The sequence below is a fragment of the Tupaia chinensis genome, unplaced genomic scaffold (genome assembly GCF_000334495.1).
Source record: "Tupaia chinensis unplaced genomic scaffold, TupChi_1.0 Scaffold148557_1, whole genome shotgun sequence".
NCBI lineage: Eukaryota > Metazoa > Chordata > Mammalia > Scandentia > Tupaiidae > Tupaia > Tupaia belangeri.
In genome coordinates this window covers 377,045-395,333 of record NW_006208406.1, presented here as the reverse complement: position 1 = coordinate 395,333, position 18,289 = coordinate 377,045, and the positions used below count along the sequence as shown (strand labels likewise).

Genomic DNA, 18,289 nt, shown 5'->3' with positions numbered 1-18,289 from the left:
TATCTGATTAGTCCAGACAACAAGCTCAAAATGTGTTCTGCCTATACATTAGGTCTTATATCTATTATACCAGAAAAGCTTAGTTATCCAGAAGCAGTGCTCAAAGGAACTCTTTTTTTTTTTTGAGAGTTTTTTGCTATAGGGTGCGTGCGCTCACCACACAGACAGAGACAGAGGGACAGAAAGCGAGAAATCACCCCCTAGGGGGGCTGGCCACGCCACAATCCCTTCTCCTCCATTCTCCTCTCGGGGTCTTGGGCACGCACGCACACGCGCCCAGTGTGAGTTTAAGCCACTGGGTCCGGGACTCAAACCACGGTTGACTACGTGGGAGTCTAGCGACATAACCATTACGCTGACTGCTGGTCCCAATCAAAGGAACTCTTATACAGCTTTTATTTTAAAAAAGAAAAGATTCTGCTGCTGGTGATTTCATTCTCACTGACAAGGCTACAATAGAGGGCTTGGATCCTGTCTAAATTCATCAAGACTTTAAAATATTTTCAGATAGTTAATTGAATTTTTGGCTGCACTAGTAAATACAGAATATTTAAAACAAGAGAGAAGAAAGTCCTAAGTGACCAGATGATGCTCAGTTGCCAGATGGAGTGGTGTGTAAGACAGGGAGGCAACATTATACAGGTGATTGGAAATCTAGATGGAGAAGGTGTGGGGAAAAAAGAACCTAGAAATCCAAGTTGCCTGAAGAACTGAGGATGCTGGTCCTAAAAAACACAGACAAAATTGGGACTGACCAAGAGTAATCATCATGTTTTGGAAAGTCTGCCATATGGCTGCAGAGGAAGAACTGACAGTGGGTAGGAGCTACACAGAAATAGTTTCATTTCCACATAAGGAAGCCTTTCTAGTAGTCATCCAAGGGCTTGAAGGATACCTTGGTGAGTTTTCCATCACAAGGATGTTTTAACTGAGGTATGAGGGTCATTTATCTGTGCTGTAGAACTGAACAGCATGCATTCATGCATTGCCCAGAGGTCTATATTAGGCGGCCTTTGGGTTCTTTTCAATTATGAGTCCTAGAGTCTCTAAATTGGATCTGAAAACAGATACATACCTAGTACAGATGATCTGGTTACATAGTTATTTTGGGGGAAGACTCTTGGGAATAAAGGTGTATACAAAACCAAAACATTGCATCTGTAAGATATCTGGGCTTCAGTCCTCCAACGTGAGCACACACACATACATATCCATAGTGTGTGCATGTGTGTGTGTGTATATATATATATATATATCCATAGTGCATACAGCAGTCTTTCTCCTGGAGCAAGTACAGCTTGAGAAACACCATCAGTAAAGAATTTGGAAGTGCTGCTTCTGCCTTCTAACCTTGGGAAAGTCCTCCACAACTCTGTGGAGATGAAGATTTCTGCCACATACATAGATAAAATACAAGAGGAGACGGAGAGATACTTGGAAATGACTTCACATTTCCAGGTTTAGCAGTGTCAGAACTATAGCCTTGTTATTGGCAGAAATACTGCGTTTGTGTGGAAGGTGCTGATTTCCTTTTGACACATTTTGAGACTGTTGGGGAGGTATGAAACTGGGTAAATGTCACTGAATCCCAGGTAAGAAAGAAATCAGGGCTGAGTCCAGGAATCCGAGAGCTACTAAGAAGTCATTACTGAAGTGTGGTAAACGGATGATCAGGGAGGAGAAAAGTATTCAAATAAAGAGCGGGTGCTCCTGACAGAACTTGAGCAGGAAGGGAAATCAGGCATTGGAGGATTTATAGGGGTAACTGAAGGAACCCAAGAGGGTGATTCAGAGATGGAAGATCTGGAGATAGGAATAGGGGAAACTGCCTATTTTTCATGGGGCAAGTGTATGATGAACTGAATTAGATTTTTCAGGGGTTATCAGGGGTTAAAGAATGAGCAGGGATACGTAACCCAGCACACACAGAAGTAGGGAAGAAATCATTCTCCTAAGAGAGAAGGTCTATATCCTTATAACTAAGGCCATTTGACACAGATGGTGCTGGGGAGACAAAGAGTTAATGTCCTTTAGAAAGAATCGAGAAGTACAGCTGTTCAAGGAGAGCCATTTCAAAGTATGCCTCCGATGGAAGATGAAGTGTGTGAAGGGAAGGGGTGGAAAGACTAGGGCTTGAAAAGACCTTGTTACAGACATCCCAGAGCTGAAGTATGGACAGGGAGAGGATGAAAAATGATAGCTGAAGGTGCCAGAATCACTTCTGGTATGGAAACGAATAATAAACTGTGGAAAAAAGGGAGCTCTACATCAAAGCCAGAGCATGGTATTTTCAACCAAGCTATTTTCCTTAACCTTCTTGCCCCTTTCAACTCTCCTATTCTTTCTTCTGATCTCCCTTTCTGCAAAAAGGACAAATCAAATGACAGAAGCCAAGCCTTGAAAAGGGCATATGATACAGCTTCTTTAACATTTGCTTTCTGCCTTTCTTCTCCCAAGACCCAGACTCTGAACATTGACTTTAGCCATAGCATCTCCTTCCAACCTCTACCTCTCCCCAGGAGAAGGTCTTGGTGTCTGGAGATTTCCCTAATGAAACAAAGCTGATTCCTCTGGGAGGTGACACATCCTCCTTTGTTTATTCACTGTAGAGCTAGTGTGATTGTAGGTGAAAGTGAGAAAGGAAGGAAAGCTTAAAATGGTAACGCAAGATGCTTCTGTTTGCTTCCTCTTCCAGAAATACTGTAGGAGTATGACAGAGCCAGAGGATCCTGTTTTCTTTAGAGAAACTTTTGTGGCATGGAAGAGCCTTAGTTTCTTCCTAATCTTTATCAGAGTTATCTGCAGGGATACAGAAGAAGTAGCATTCTGGAGAGGTAGGGGTTTATTAGTCCATCACAATTCTATCAGCCTCTCTTCCAGTGCCTAGAGATCAGGCAGATTAAAAAAGAAAATCAGAGTTGGTAAGACTTGAATATCTCCTTCAAGGATGAAACTAGCAATTCTAGAAATGGCAGAGGCAGGTAACAAAACAGAAGTGAACAGATGTTCAACAAGGGAAGTCTACTGAAGAATTTCCAAGCCTGTGGCCAAAGCTCTCTGGAGTGATTTCTATAGAAACCACCACTTCTGGACCAGCAGTTAGCGTAATGGCTATGTTGCTGGACTCCCATGTAGTCGACCGCAGTTCACGTCCCGGACCCGGTGGCTTAAAACTCATGCCAGGCGTGTGTGCATGTATGCCCAAGATCCAGAGAGGAGAATGGAGAAGGGATTGCGGCGTGGCCACCCCCTCTGGGGGGTGATCTCTCGCTTTCTATCTCTCTGTCTCTCTGTCTGTCTGGTGAGCGCACACGCCCTATAGCAAAAACCTCTCAAAAAAAAGAAAAGAAACCACCACTTCTGTAAGTGATGGTGATGGTGGTACAGGAACTTCTGCCTGTCCTGTGTCTCTGATAGAAAAGCAAGAGGAACCTTCAGAAGATCTCCTCTGACCTGCTTGCCTAGCTCTGACAGAAGTCTATGGCGTGGCTGATCTTCCTCTGGCCAGTTTGGGGATTGGCATATATTAGGTTCCAGTGTACCTAGTGGAGCTGATAATAAAAATGCCCCTAAACTAGGGTGGAATAGATAAATATTCTGGCCATGCAAAGAACTAATATCTATATTAAGATAGATATTTATGAAAATTCAATTATTTTCACTAAGTATGGCAATCCATCCCAAACTAAATTTGAATTCTGTTGACTTCATATAATCCAGTTATAAATCTGGTGGTTTTGTTTTATTTCTGGTGCTCACCTTGATTCTTAACTTTCTAAACATCATTTACTAGAAGGTAAGTCTGAGCTCTAAAAGCCTATGTTCTTGCTTTAAACATCTAATTTCCTGAGAAGAGGCATGGAATGTGCCTATATGCCATCTTTTGTGGATGTTCTGTCTGAATCATTAGGATGTCCACGTGTGCAGAACATGGCAGGTCCTGACAAGAACCACATAGCCTCTTCATGGCTCCATGCTCAACTGTGCTATTTGTGGTAACAGAGAACCCCTGGTGACAGGTCATATTCTCAAACATGTTCATCTGAGCTCTTCTCCCTACCTTCTTATCAGTGTCTGCTCTGCTCCTTGCTTGGGGCCACCATGAGAACACTATTGCACTGTCCTCCACCTGTTCTTTGAGGTAACAGGTGCCATAAAAGGGGAGAAGCAGCCTGTGTTTTAAACTTTGTTTCCTGGCAAAGCATGGCTGCTTGTGCCTTAAATCTCACAAAATTCACATGAAAACAATTCTTTCATCTTCTCCCTGCAGAGTCTCTCCTTACAGATATTATTCCAGTGAGTGGTTTTGTTCTTTTTGTCTCTTTGCTCCTACCTATCCTATCCCCAGGGACCTGAATGTGAAATATCCTATTCTGGGCCTTCTCTATTCTACTACGTCAACCATGCAAAAAGATACCTAGAGGAATCCCCAACCAATCAATTTATCAGACATTACTGAGTCTAAAACCACTGCAGGCTTTGTCGGGATCCTTACAATAAGCACACATGACATATACAACACATATGAAATATGTCTTGATGCCATGTCCTATATAAAGCCTTTTCTTATTTACACAGACAGATGTTTTTCTCTATTTTATGAACCCTAGACACCTGTATTTGACTTTCTTTAGACAGATATAGTGCCTTGCTTTAACTTGTAGTTAGTTCTATATGTATATTTGATAAATAGTAAGCTCCAGAAAGCTTACACAGAATATATTAAAGTGCTTGGCACATGGTAAGTATCCAGTATTTGTATGTCTGTATAAACACACACATGCATACACAAGTCTACATACATCTGTTTTTCCTCCATGATTTTATACAGACCCCTATCATATTTAGCCCTCAGCAGTGTTTTCTCTTGAACAGAGTTGAGTGATGTGTATGTGTGTGTGTGTGTGTGCGTGTGTATGTGTATGCATGCCCATGCATGCAGGCTTCTCATCGCCACCTGAATCTTATAGTACAAAGGTTTCCCTTGACACCTGGGGAGAGAAGAGGCTGGTGGCATTTTTGCATCAAATGCTGCACCTGCAGAACATTTCCCATGCTGAGGAAGATTGTGGAAGCTCAGAATAAAACATTTAATCAGTTCCATTTTGTGCATAATGACAGCTTCTTCTCAAGGCTGAGGTAAGCACGCATTCTCCAGGTGAGAACAGCAATTTACCTTATATTCTATAGGTGGTTTGTGAATTGATTCTCATTTCCACATTGCTTCTGCCTTGTCCCATTGGGAAGCCACAGTTCTTGCTCACCTGTGCCCCCCAGCAGAATCCATAGGCCAAGTAACCCTGTAAGAGAAAGGACTGGGAAGTCTAAAACCCAATGAGCCCATTTTCTCCTTAGAAAAAAATGTAGAGTCAAAATGATGTGACATTAGGTAATTATTTTCCAGCAAAAATAGATGCCCATGCATGCTGTGCAGACAGTAACACATCATTTTCAAGCTGCCCTTACATACTTTGTAAGCTGCTCCCTGAAAAAAAAAAAAAAAAAAAAGATTTGTTTATTCTGAGTAAAAATCAGTATGATTGCCTTTGCTGTCGCTGGGTTCAGGACAGCCTTATCAGTGCAGGTTTGTTTTGATTACCTGCAGACAGATGGCAGCCTTAATTTGAGCATGACATGCCACCCTGTTCTTGCATTTGTTTTTATTTAACAGGCTCCATCTACTGATTGGAAACATCTATCACAATCCTTCTTTGGGGGGGTTGAATTCCTCCCTGATAAAATATTCAATCAAGTATTCAGAGATGGCAAGCTTGAGAGCTGCTTTGTGCTGAAAAGGCTCCTTTTTACCATATTTATTTATATTTGGTGACTCTTCTTGGAATTTTCCTTTAATAGAATTTAATGTCAAAAATATTTTAAGAAAGAGATGATGGGGTCTCTAAAGGGTCGAGATGAGGTCAAAATTGTTTTTGCATGACTCAAGGGGAAGAAAGTGTGGAGAAGGTGCAGAAATAAAAAAAGGAAGAGGGCAAGAGAGACAGGGAGAGGTTGGAACTGATGTGCTTTGTGTTGTGAATTTTGCTCAGTAACCTCAATAAAGTCTATAAAAGGTCATGAAATACCTGGTATGATGCTGTTTCTTGTGAAAACCAGTCGAGTCCAATTTTTGAATCTCGTATTGAGTATGCACATGGGTGCAGGAAGCTGAGAAACACATGGGCATAAGAATAACAGTACCGAGTTGCTTCAGCTTCCTGGTGCTGCTGTGGTGAGTATACTGTGTGGTCATTCTAGGATGCCTGAGGAATCCAGAGCCAAGACCAGCCCATGGAGGAGGGAGAGGCTGAGACATTTGCATGCCAGGCAGAAATGTCCCAGTTGATGTCACTTATCATCAATACTTTCTACACCAACAAAGAAGAAGAAGCTTATTTCAAATGCATCCAATGTTCTGGACCAAATCAAGCTATGAAAGCTTGACAGATCCCAGTAAACTAGACTCTGGGTAGGAGCATCACATTATCCTCATTCCAAACAAGTAAGATCAAACTCTCACTGTTGTGGATACTGGGTTTGGAATAAAGAAAGCCTACTTGATCAATAATCTTTGCACTAGTACCAAGTCAGGGACCAAAGCCTTCATGGAAACTTTGCAGGCTGGTGCAGATATTTCTACATTGAACAGTTTGTTGTTGGCTTTTAGGCTGCATATTTGGTTGCTGAAAAAGTGACTGTTATCACCAAACAGGACAATGAGTAGTATGCCTGGGAGTCCTCTGCATTCATGGCTAGGAGTGACACAGGTGAGCCCATGGATCATGGGACAAGGGTTATCCTGAATATGAAGGAAGATGCAACCAAATACTTCTAAAAAATAAGAATAAAGGAGATTATGAAGAAACACTCTCAGTTTATTGGCCATCAGCCATTACTCTTTTTGTGGAGAATGACATGATAAAAGAAGTCAGTGAGAATGAAACTGAAAGAAAGGAAGAGAAAGAGAAAGATATAGGGGAAAAAAGGAGTTTGATGAAAAACCTGAGATAGAAGATATTGGCTCTGATGGAGAAAATAAGGATTGTGACACGAAGATTAAATAAAAGTTCATTGATCAAGAAGAATTGAACAAAACAAAGCCTATTTATTTTTTTAAAAAATGCTTATTTATTCAATAATAAATACTTTTAAAATATTTATTTAATAATAAATAAATGAGAGAGAGAGAGAGAGAGAGAGAAGACAGAGAGAGAGAGTAAGAAAGCAAGCTGCCAGATCCAAAACTCAAACCAGAGTTGGCCATGTGGGAGTCTAGCACCCCAACCACCATGCCACCTGCTGGTCCAACAAAGCCTATCTGGAATAGAAATCCTGTTACTATTCCTAATGAAGGGTATGAAAAATTCTACAAGAGCTTAACCAATGACTAGAAAAATCACTTGGCAGTGAAGCACTTTTTAACTGAAATGCAATTGGAATTCAGAGATATTTTTTTATTGGTCCCAAGACATGCTCCTTTTGACCTTTTTTAAAAACAAGAAGAAAAAGAGCAACATTAAATTGTATGTAAACAGAGTATTCATCATGGATAAATGTGAGGAGTTGATTTCTGAATATCTGAATTTCATCAGAAGGGTGGTGGACTCTGAGGATCTCTCTTTAAATATTTCCCATGAGATGTTGCAACAGAGCAAAATTCTGAAAGTTATCAGAAATAATTTGGTTAAAAAATGTTTAGAACTCTTCCCTGAACTGGCAGAAGATAAAGAGAACTACAAAAAGTTTTATGAACGGTTTTCTAAAAATATAAACTTGGAACTCATGAAAACTCTCAAAATCAGAAGAAGCTTTCAGAACTATTAAGATATTGCACATCTACTTCTGGTGATGAGATGATATTCCTGAAGGACTATTACATCAGAATGAAAGAAAATCAGAAATAAATCTATTATATCACAGGTGAGACCGAGGACCAGGTACCTAACTCGGTTGAAAATATTCAGAAGCATGGCTTAGAAGTGATCTATATGGTAGAGCCTATTGATGAGTATTGGGTCCAACAACTGAAAGACTTTGAGGGGAAGACTTTGGTATAGGTCACCAAAAAGGGCTTAGGATTTTCAGAAGATCAAGAAGAGAAAAACAAACAGGAAGAGAACAGAAAAGTTTGAAAACCTTTTAAAAAATCATGAAAGACATCTTGGAGAAAAAAGTGAAGAGGGTTATTGTCTCTAACCAGTTGGTAACATCTCCATGCTGCATTGTTGCAAGCATATACAGCTGGACAGCAAATATGGAGAGAACCATAAAAGCTCAAACCTTAAGAATACTAAGCAATGGATTACATAACTGCAAAGAAAATAACCCTGATCATTCTGTTATTGAGACCTTAAGGCAAAAGACAGAGACTGACAAGAATAAGTGTGAAGGATCTGGTCATCCTGAATTATGAAATCTAACTCTTGCCTTCTTGGTTTAGTCTGGAAGATTACCAGACACATGCTAACAAAATCTACAAGATGATCAAATTTGGTATGTGGTATTGATGAGGATGACCCTTGCTGCTATGACTGAAGAAATGCCACCTCTCAAAGATGATGACACATCATGCATGGAAGTAGATTAAGTTCTACTTGAATAACAACTTACATATGTGTTCAATACTTAACTTTCATTCCCTCTGTTAATGTTGTCCTTTTCAAGGGTTTATTTTCTTTATTTTTGGCTAACATTTTAAACACCTATAAGGCATGACAATACCTAGTAAGGGGAAGATAAGATTTCTTTCTAATTCTAAGTATGATACTGTGATACTTAAGGCACTAAAGCAGAGGTGGTAATGTTTTTTAGTTTCATATTAACTTGTTTCCACAGATTAAGGTAATGTTTGTTGTAAGATGTATGTAACCTAATGTTAACTTTGTGGTCTAACGTTTTAACTATCAAGCTATATTTCTTAGCAGACTAAATCTTTTGTCATTGAAGTGTTCTGAGATACACCTTGATGTTTAAAATAATTGTTATTTGTTAACATGCTTTTGAGTTTCATCTCCTAGGATCTACTTTTTAAATGTTCTATACCCTCTAGTTACCAATTACACATGTACTAGTCCTAGTCATTTATAAATAGGTTAAGCTGGGGATCATCAGGTAATGTAATGGTTATGTTGCTAGATTCCCATGTAAGTAACCATGGTTTGAGTCTTGGACCTGGGGGCTTAAAATTAACACTGGGGATGCATGTGTGTGTGCCCAAAATCCCAGGAGGAGAATGGAGGAGAAAGGATTGTGGTGTGGCCATCTCCTTGGGGGATGATTTCTGACTTTCTGTCTCTCTGGTGAGCACATACACCCTACGGCAAAAATCTTTCTAAAAAATAATAATAAAGAAATAGATTAAGCTGAACCAACTTGAGCTAGGAACTTTCCATAGGACTTGTTTTCCAAAGAAAAGTATCATTTAGAGGAACAAAATAATAAGCCAACATGGGTATGTTACAAAACCATGGAAAAAGTAATTCAGTGAGACTTGTGAATGGAAGTGTGCCCAAATCGTACTCTGTTAAAGAAGTGGTAACAAATACAGAAGAGTTTCTTTTTTTAAAAAAAATTACAGCACCTATAGCTCTGGGCTGTCATGGGACATGGAATTAGGATTTGGAAACAAGACTACCTAGGTCAACTCTATCTAGGAGACACAGATGTCTGCATTCTAGTTATGAAGTTCTTTTTAATTCTGGAACAATATAACTTGAGACATTGAATTCATTTATTCTTTCATCCACTCACTCTTTCTGTCTGATACTATTTATAAATCACCAACTCCATCCCCAGCCTGAAGCTGGGCTCTGTGAGGCAGACACTAAAATAAAGACAGTTTATGCCTCAAGAAATTTAATGTCTCATTGGGGAGGTAAGCTCGTGGGAAAGTTTAAAATATTCTAAAGTTGAACCTAGCAGGTTTTTATTTTAATGCAATGAATTGCTTTTTCACTTTATAGTAGTTCAGATTGTGTTAACGTGCTGATCAAACCATTTCTCCCCTAGACATTTTATATTTATACATAAGAAGAGGAAGGGGAGCCAAGAACCTCCTGGCCTCCATCTGCATTTTTAAAAGACTTGTCTATATGTAAGAGAATACAGAAGGGTATAGAGAAAGCTTCTTACCTGGAAACTTCTAGAAAGGAACACAGAGTTTCAGGTGAAAAGCTGGAGAGTCAGGTATCTTCTCATTACTTGAAGCTCTCACCTTTTTTTCCCTTCACTTTTTATTCCTTTATTTTAAGTTTTTTTTTCATTTCATTTTCTTTTATACCTTCAATCACATTATTATTTGTCTTACAAAATGGATATTTCAACAAATGAACATTTCTCCCTTGTACAGTTAATAAAACTACAAAATATCTTCAGCAGATAATACCACATTTCTTTGTGACATTAATGCTTTGCCTCCCTATATTTCTTCTAAATGTCTGTCCTCAGACCCTCCTCACACACTGTATCTGGTATACTGTGTTTTTATATCCTTTAGTCAATTAGTCATAGAGTGCAGATACTAGGTATTTGTCAAGCACTGAAAATGGAAATACCTTAAGGTTTATCTCTACCCTAATGGAGCTCAAAGTCTAGGAACATCTTCCAGATCAGGGATGAGGAGTTCTGGGTTGGGAACCAATACAGATCAGCCAGAGAAAGGGGGAGTTTATGAAAGGACTCAAAAACAGCGGAAAAGTAGCTGTATCAGGCTGTGTGCATCAGGGCCCTGGAGATGACAGAACCTAGGGCCAAGTGCTGACTGCCTCCCCTTTGATTCTCTCAGCTCACCTGCTCTGTGTGTGGCCTTTCATCCTATCCACTTTGTCCTGCTCTTGTCATCCTCACACCCTCTGCTTTGCTACCACCAAAGGAACAGCCCTTTTTCCTGAATCCTAGTTTGAAGAGTCTCTGGGAGGACCAATGATTGGTTTAATTGGGTTGGCTAGAGATGGATATGGCAATGGAAGATGTTTGGAGCTTCAGAAGACTCTCTTGGTTAGAGAGGGGAAGAAGCAATTCTCTAAAATAACGGGTGATGGGTACAGAAGTTAAGAGAGTTTCTGCATAGAGGTAAAAAGCTCCTTGCAGACAGCTGAATGTCTACCATGAGCCATTTAATTTAGCACTGGGGATATAAAAATGAATAAAACGTAATTGGTGTCTTCTGGGAGCTCAAAATAAGCCTGCATTGTAACGTCTGATATGAAAATGACAAGCACAGGGGTTATACGAGCTCATAAGAGGGGTTCTAACTCAGCCTAGTTAAGTAAAGTGGATTTTATTTTTTTGGCAGCAGGAGAGAAAGGAATGATATCCAGGCCGAGGGAGACTCTTGGGTAGTAGCCCATGGAGAGGGGAGTCTGGAACTGTGCGTAGTGGGGGATGGTAGGAAATCTCAGGAGATGCAAGACTGCATATGTCAGCAGGGGCAAATATTCATGCATCATTTGGATCAAAAGTAAGAGTCTGGTGTTTATCCCATGAACAACGGGGTAACATTTGAGTTACAAGCTGGAAATGACATGCTAAAACTTGATATTCAAGGAAGTCACACAGGCTACAGGCATAGAGCATGGGTCTGAAAAGAATAAGGACAGGGGACCAACAGCTGGTGTAATGGTTAAGGTGCTGGACTCCCACATAGTTGATCCTGGTTTGAGTCCCAGTCTCAGTGGCTTAAAACTCATACCAGGTGAACATGCATGGATGCTAAAATCCTGAGAGGAGAAAGGAGAAGAGATTGTGGTGTGGCCATCCCCCCAGAGGGTGATTTCTGATTTTCTGTCTCCTTTGTTGGCCAGGTGAGAGCACACATCCTATAGAAAAAAAAAAAAAAAAAAAAAAACTCTCAAAAAAATAAAGAAAAAAAGAAAAGTTTAAAAAAGGATTAAATAAAATAAAATAAATTAAAAATATATGGACACTTAAAAGAAAAAAATGAATAAAGATGAGGAGAAGAGTGAGGAAGACAAGTGGATGTCTAACTGGAAAGTGGTGGCAGTGGAGAGTGAGGGGTGAAGTAGACATGTTGAGTGACTTTAAGGAAGAAGTACTAGGGCATGGATTGGTTTTGGATGGACCCAGGAACCTTTTTTAGGGTAGATTAATTCTGTAAATGCTGTGGCAGAATTTCCTACTTTGTTTGGTGTATAGGTCACTAGTTTATTCTATTCTTTTTTTTGTAGAATAGAATTAACTTGTGTTATAGTGAAATTTCATTTCAAATTAGTAAATATATGGTATTGCTCTACCTCTTATGCTAGACCGAAGTATTTTTTAATCAATAGGAGAAAATAATAAAACTGAATATTTGGTTAATAAACTTAATATTTTGCCCCTGAGAATTGAGATAAGGTCGCTGTTTTTTAATTTTGGCAGCTGAAAACCTGACTCCTAATCCACAGCAAGTCATGGTCAATGATACTATGGTTTATAGTAGAGTTACTGGACTGATTGTCAGAAGTTGGGTACAGAGCAGTATCCCTGAAAATAAGACTGGGAAAGTAATTCAAATGTAGATCAAATGGTACAGTGTTCATTGACATGTTCCCATGACAGATTTTGCCATTTCTTTGTTCTATTTGTATTTTTAATTATTGAATACTTTTTCCTTAAATAAATTAATTTGTTAAAACTTAAACTTATTTTGGGGGCCAGCGGTTGGCATATGGCTGTTTTGCTGGACTCCCATGTAGCCAACTATGGCTCAAGTCTCAGACCTGGTGGCTTAAACTTACGCTGGGCGCATGTGCATGCATACCCAAGGTCCTGAGAGGATGGAGGAGAAGGGATTGTGACATGGCCATCCCCCCTGGGGGGGGTTGATTCCTCACTTTCTGTCTGTCTCTCTCTTTCTAGTGAGCGCATGTATCCTATAGCAAAAATCTCTCAAAAACAAACAAGAAAACCCTTAAACTTATTTTGAAAAGAAATTTTGTAATACTTCCATTGAAGAAAAAACATTTTTATTTGCCAAAAACAGAATATACACAAAATAAAGGGAGTGGGAAAAAATTTTATTAAATTTCTAGGTAAAATAGCATTGCTTGGGAAGGCTCTGTGCCTGAGGTCTGGATTTCTTGCATTTTTATCAAGCATCTCTATAAAATTACTAGGAGTCTTCTTCTTTTTTTTTTTTTTGAGAGGTTTTCTCCGTGCGCTCGCCAGACAGACAGAGACATAGAGACAGAAAGCGAGAAATCACCCCCCAGGGGAGATGGTCACACCACAGTCCCTTCTCCTCCATTCTCCTCTTGGGATCTTGGGCATGCACGCACACGCGCCCGGCGTGAGATTTAAGCCACCGGGTCCAAGACGCGAACCGCGGTTGACTATGTGGGAGTCCAGCGACATAGCCATTACACTAACTACTGGTTCCCTTCTTTTTTTTTTTGAAGAGGTTTTTGCTATAGGGCGTGTGCGCACGCCAGAAAGAGAGAGACAGAGAGACAGAAAGTGAGGAATCACCCTGCAGGGGGGATGGCCACGCCACAATCCCCTCTCCTCCATTCTCCTCTTGGGATCTTGGGCATGCACACACATGCACCCGGCATGAGTTTTAAGCCACCGGGTTTGGGACGCGAACTGCGGTTGACTACATGGGAGTCCAGCGACACAGCCATTACACTAATTGCTGGTCCCACTAGGAGTCTTCTTTCTGGACATATAGCTTGTGCATTTGTTTAAACCTCCCTTGCAATGGGCTGTGGTCATGTGACTGAGTTCTAGCCAAAAGAATGGCACAGAAGTATCAGTTCCAGGCCTGATACACAATAACCTTCCATGCAATCTTTCACATTTCCTCTCTTCTAATATGCTAGTCAGATAAAGAGGAGTCAGGAAAATGTTCTGGAACTTTAGTAGATGGCAAGAATCCTTTAGTCCTTGTGTGGAAGGCTGCCCAATAATCATGCTGCTCACTGAGTGAAAAATTAACTGTATCGTGTAAATTCACTGAAACTTTAATTTCCTTGCAAGCAGTCAGGCTACTTTGACAAAAACACACAGAGACTTTAAAAATTTTGTAGAAAAATTGAATTAAAGTCCAAGTTTATCTTAGTGCAAAAGAAAAAAGTGAAAAAACTGCATAGTCTTTTTGTAAATTTAATTTTATTATTTTCATAATCGTTTTTATATTACATTGAATCACATATATCTTTACTGTGAATTACATTTCTTTTCCAGTATGATTACCATGAATATAGTCAAGACAAAGACATTTTGTCCACATCATCATCATCAAATAGCTTTTCATCATTTTTTTCAGATTATTGTAATTATTATTTATCCTCATTATTTTTTAAACATTCAATCACTATACATCATTTGACTTGTATAAAGAATTTACCCAACATGAAATACTTCTCAGAGCAGTCCAGTTGGGAATACTATACATGTTATCATCAACCTGCATAGTCTTTTTATAAAAATTATGTATTATAATACATAAAATTTTCATGAACTTTTTGAAGACCCCCCCCATACTGCTAAAGATATGCTTGCCCAAACTGAAACTTCCTAATTTCTGCTTGTAAAAAAAAAAAGGCAAAAGAAATCATAAGAGCTAAAAATATTTTGTTCTACATTTCAGTATGATATAATGCTGGGCCTATTAGCCTCTTAATACCATCTTTCACCCCACCCTCTGGAAGATATCAGAGCAAGTCATTGTGTGTTAGGCTTTAGAATTAGGACTTTAGCTGTCCTAATCATTAATCATTCTGTTTTCAGGTTTTTCTCCTTCTACTTCAAGTATGCCAGAAGGTTTTTATACACTCTTATCAGTAATAATAACTAACTAGCACAGTGATTATTTTTCTTCCATAACATGGGTGTCCTTTTTTAGGTTGAGATGAAGCATATCAAAATCTGGAGTGGTGGGAACCAGCAGTTAGCGTAATGGCTATGTCGCTGGACTCCCATGTAGTCGACCACGGTTCGTGTCCCGGACCCGGTGGCTTAAAACTCACGCCGGGCGCGTGTGCGTGTGTGCCCAAGATCCCGAGAGGAAAATGGAGGAGAAGGGATTGCGGCGTGACCATCTCCCCGGGGGGTGATTTCTCGCTTTCTGTCTCTATGTCTCTATCTGTCTGTCTGGTGAGTGCACGCGCCCTACAGTGAAAATCTCTCAAAAAAAAAAAAAAAAAAAAAGAAAAAAAATCTGGAGTGGTAAGACATATAATGTTATAGTCAGCTACCACCCCTTTCTCAAACACAGGTCTAACCCCACTTGGGATAAAAAAGCTTTAGTAGCTATAGGTCAACTTTAAAGGATGCTAAATAGAGCTATAATATGATTAGATCTGTGGTTTAGAAACAACATTTCAGTGATAGACTGGTGTCTGGGCTTAAAGCAGAGCATAATCCTATCTTTATTTCTCTTTTGTTAGTGAAAATTAAGTCTAAATTGCTATGGAAATGGGTGGCTCGTCTTTTTTATGTGCTGGAGAGGATATATTTTAATTTGAACAATAACCACCATATTCAAACTATACTCCACCATTGCAGGTGAAGAAGCTGAAGTTCATGGATCGTGAAAGCAATGTTAGCGATTAATTAGAACTACCGCAGTGTGGCACATAAGCTATAAACTCTTTTTCAAATTGTACTTAATTAACATTTGCTTACAGAATCTTCTTTCTCTGCTGAACATTGAGTGTCTAAACTGTATTTTTCTCCCCCCTCGTCTGTGCCCTTGGCTGCTTTGGAGGCTTGTGTCCAACTTCTTTTCCACTTCATTCCTTTTATAGACCCAGAGATAAATGAGAGAGCATCATAATTAACATTTCACTGCAGAGACTGAGCACTTTCTGTCTCGCATCCCGTTATTTTTATCTCCAGGATAGGAAGTTGTCCTGCATGTCAGCCCACACTTCATGAAATAACAGGGAGTTCTAACCCTACCTCTTTCAAAAAGTCAGGAAGTCTCTGTTCTGATCTGACCTCTCTTCTCCGAAGTCCTCGAGCTTTTGCAAGACAGAGTGAGTCATATTCCATCTTATTCTGTGTTATAATTGCGGGGCTGCATTCATCTGCTTTGTAAGAATATAGGCTCATAGAGGTCAAGATGGTGTATTTTATTTTAGTTTGCAGACTGACTACTGGCAATAAAACACACATGTAGCAGTCAGATTAATCAAGGCTTTCTATGTGCCACATGAAAGGAAGAGTGACTGAAGAAAGTAGTTAATGCTATTCTCCATTATTCACAAAGAAACCCACTCTACTGTGCCTGAAAAAAAAAAAAAAAAGACTTTTAAAATTGTAGGGAAATTCTCTCTTTGAGAAAAAAAAAAAAGAATTTAGACTGGAAATAGTAAACAGATATCTAAATTGAGCCCACAATGTATTTCATTTGAATTTACACATTTAAATATTTGAATGATTCAAATAAAAAAAAATTAGATTTCTAGCTTTTTTCTGAAATTCATACGATTTGACAAGCCTGGGTTTTAAAAATTCCTCCATTCTACTACTTATTCTAAATGCTATGATTTCTTTTACTTAGTGACTCCAATACCTCAGTACAATTTTCACCACCACTTTGCACTTGGGTGAAGGTACAGAGAACAAGGAGATGAGAAGTCTGGCTTACCCACATTTACCTTGTTGCTAGTATCCTTGCTATGGGCCGAATCTAGGAGCTGACAATGTCAACTAGCAATAAAGCCCACATGCTTTTGTGTTCTATATCCTTGTCTTACTACCATGCCCTATGTCCAAATCTTTCTTTTGCATTTTCAATTCGTATTTTTTCTTTTTAAATTGGTCAAAGGGCTCTTACTATCTCCCTATCTCTCTGAGAGGGAGAGAGAAAGTGAGAAAGCATCCCCATGGGCATGGTCATACCATATCCTTTCTCCACTTCTCCCTCCTTTTGATATTTTGGATATGTACACGCATGGGCCCAGTGTGTTTCTCAAGCTAGTCTGATAATCAAACTGCATGCTTGATCAGCTGTATAGATCCATTCTCTCTAACCACCAGACACGGGTTGGCCTGCATTTAAATATTTTGTTAATTTCTAAGAGCTCTTTTTTTTTTTTTAATTTTTACTTTCAGAAAGCATTTTGTTTCTTATTTTAAAGAGCTGCCTCATCTTCTACAGAGCCTTTCAGGAATGCTCTTGGGACCAACATTTTTCTTTTTACCTCATCAGAAAATACTTCCTTCATGACTTAATGTTCCTTAGATATATGTTGAGATATCTTGTTTGTGGATTGTGTTAGCAATAAACCAGTTCATGCCAAAGCTCTGGGGAAGAAACTTCTCTGTCAGATATGGCCACTCTGCAGGGCTCTGAGGAGAGCTCACACTGGTAGTTGCCATCTGTCACCATAGACGAAGGACACCCAAACAAGCCGAGGGGAATAATGTCCTCGTATGCTTTCTTTGTGTACACCTGCCAGGAAGGGCATAAAAAGAAACATCCAGTCTTTTCACTCATTTTAGCCAAATTCTCCAAGAATGGGGAAGATGGAAAACTATGTAAGGAAAAGTTGAATTTGAAGACATGGCAAAAAGTGACAAAGCTTGTTATAACAGGAAAATGAAAAATTACATTCCTTCCAAAGGTGATAAGAAGGGAAAGAAAAAGGATCCAAATTATTCTTAAAAGCTACCATCTACCCTCGTTCTGTTTTGTTCTGAATATTGCCCTAAGATCAAAAGTGAACACCCAGGTTTATCTAATGGGAATACTATAAAAAATTGGGTGAAATGTGATCTGAACAGTCAGCCAAAGATAAACAACATGCAAACAGGAAGGAGCTAAAATAAGAAAAGGATAATGCTGCACACTGTGCCAAGGGCAAAAGTGAAAAAAGGGCCCTGGCAGGCCAACGGGCTCATAAAAAGAAGAATGAACCAGAGATGAGAAAGAGGAGCAGGAAGAGGAAGAAGATGAGGAGGAGGAAGAGATGATGAAGAAAAATGGCTATCTTGTAATGATGTGTCTGGAATGTGTGTGTATGCTCAGGCAATTGTTTTATTAAGAATGTGAATTCAGGGACCAGCACTTGGCATAATGGCTATGTTGCTGGACTCTCATGTGGTGGACCGCGGTTCTAGTCCCAGATCCATTGGCTTAAACTCATGCCAGGTGCATGGGCATGCATGCATGCCCAGGATCCCAGGAGGAGAGTAGAGGAGAGGGGATTTTGGTGTGGCCATCGCCTCTGGGGGGTGATTTCTCATTTTATGTCTCTCTGTTTCTCTCTTTCTGGTGAGCTGGTGAGTGCACATGCCCTATAGTAAAAACCTCTCAAAAAAAAAAAAAAAAAGAGAATGTGAA

The 18,289-nt window shown here is 39.5% G+C and overlaps 1 pseudogene; it reads left to right on the top strand.

Annotated features, from left to right (window-relative positions):
* Positions 1 to 6,256: 6,256 nt before the first annotated feature.
* Positions 6,257 to 8,584, top strand: LOC106734098 (heat shock protein HSP 90-alpha-like; annotated as a pseudogene).
* Positions 8,585 to 18,289: the final 9,705 nt, after the last annotated feature.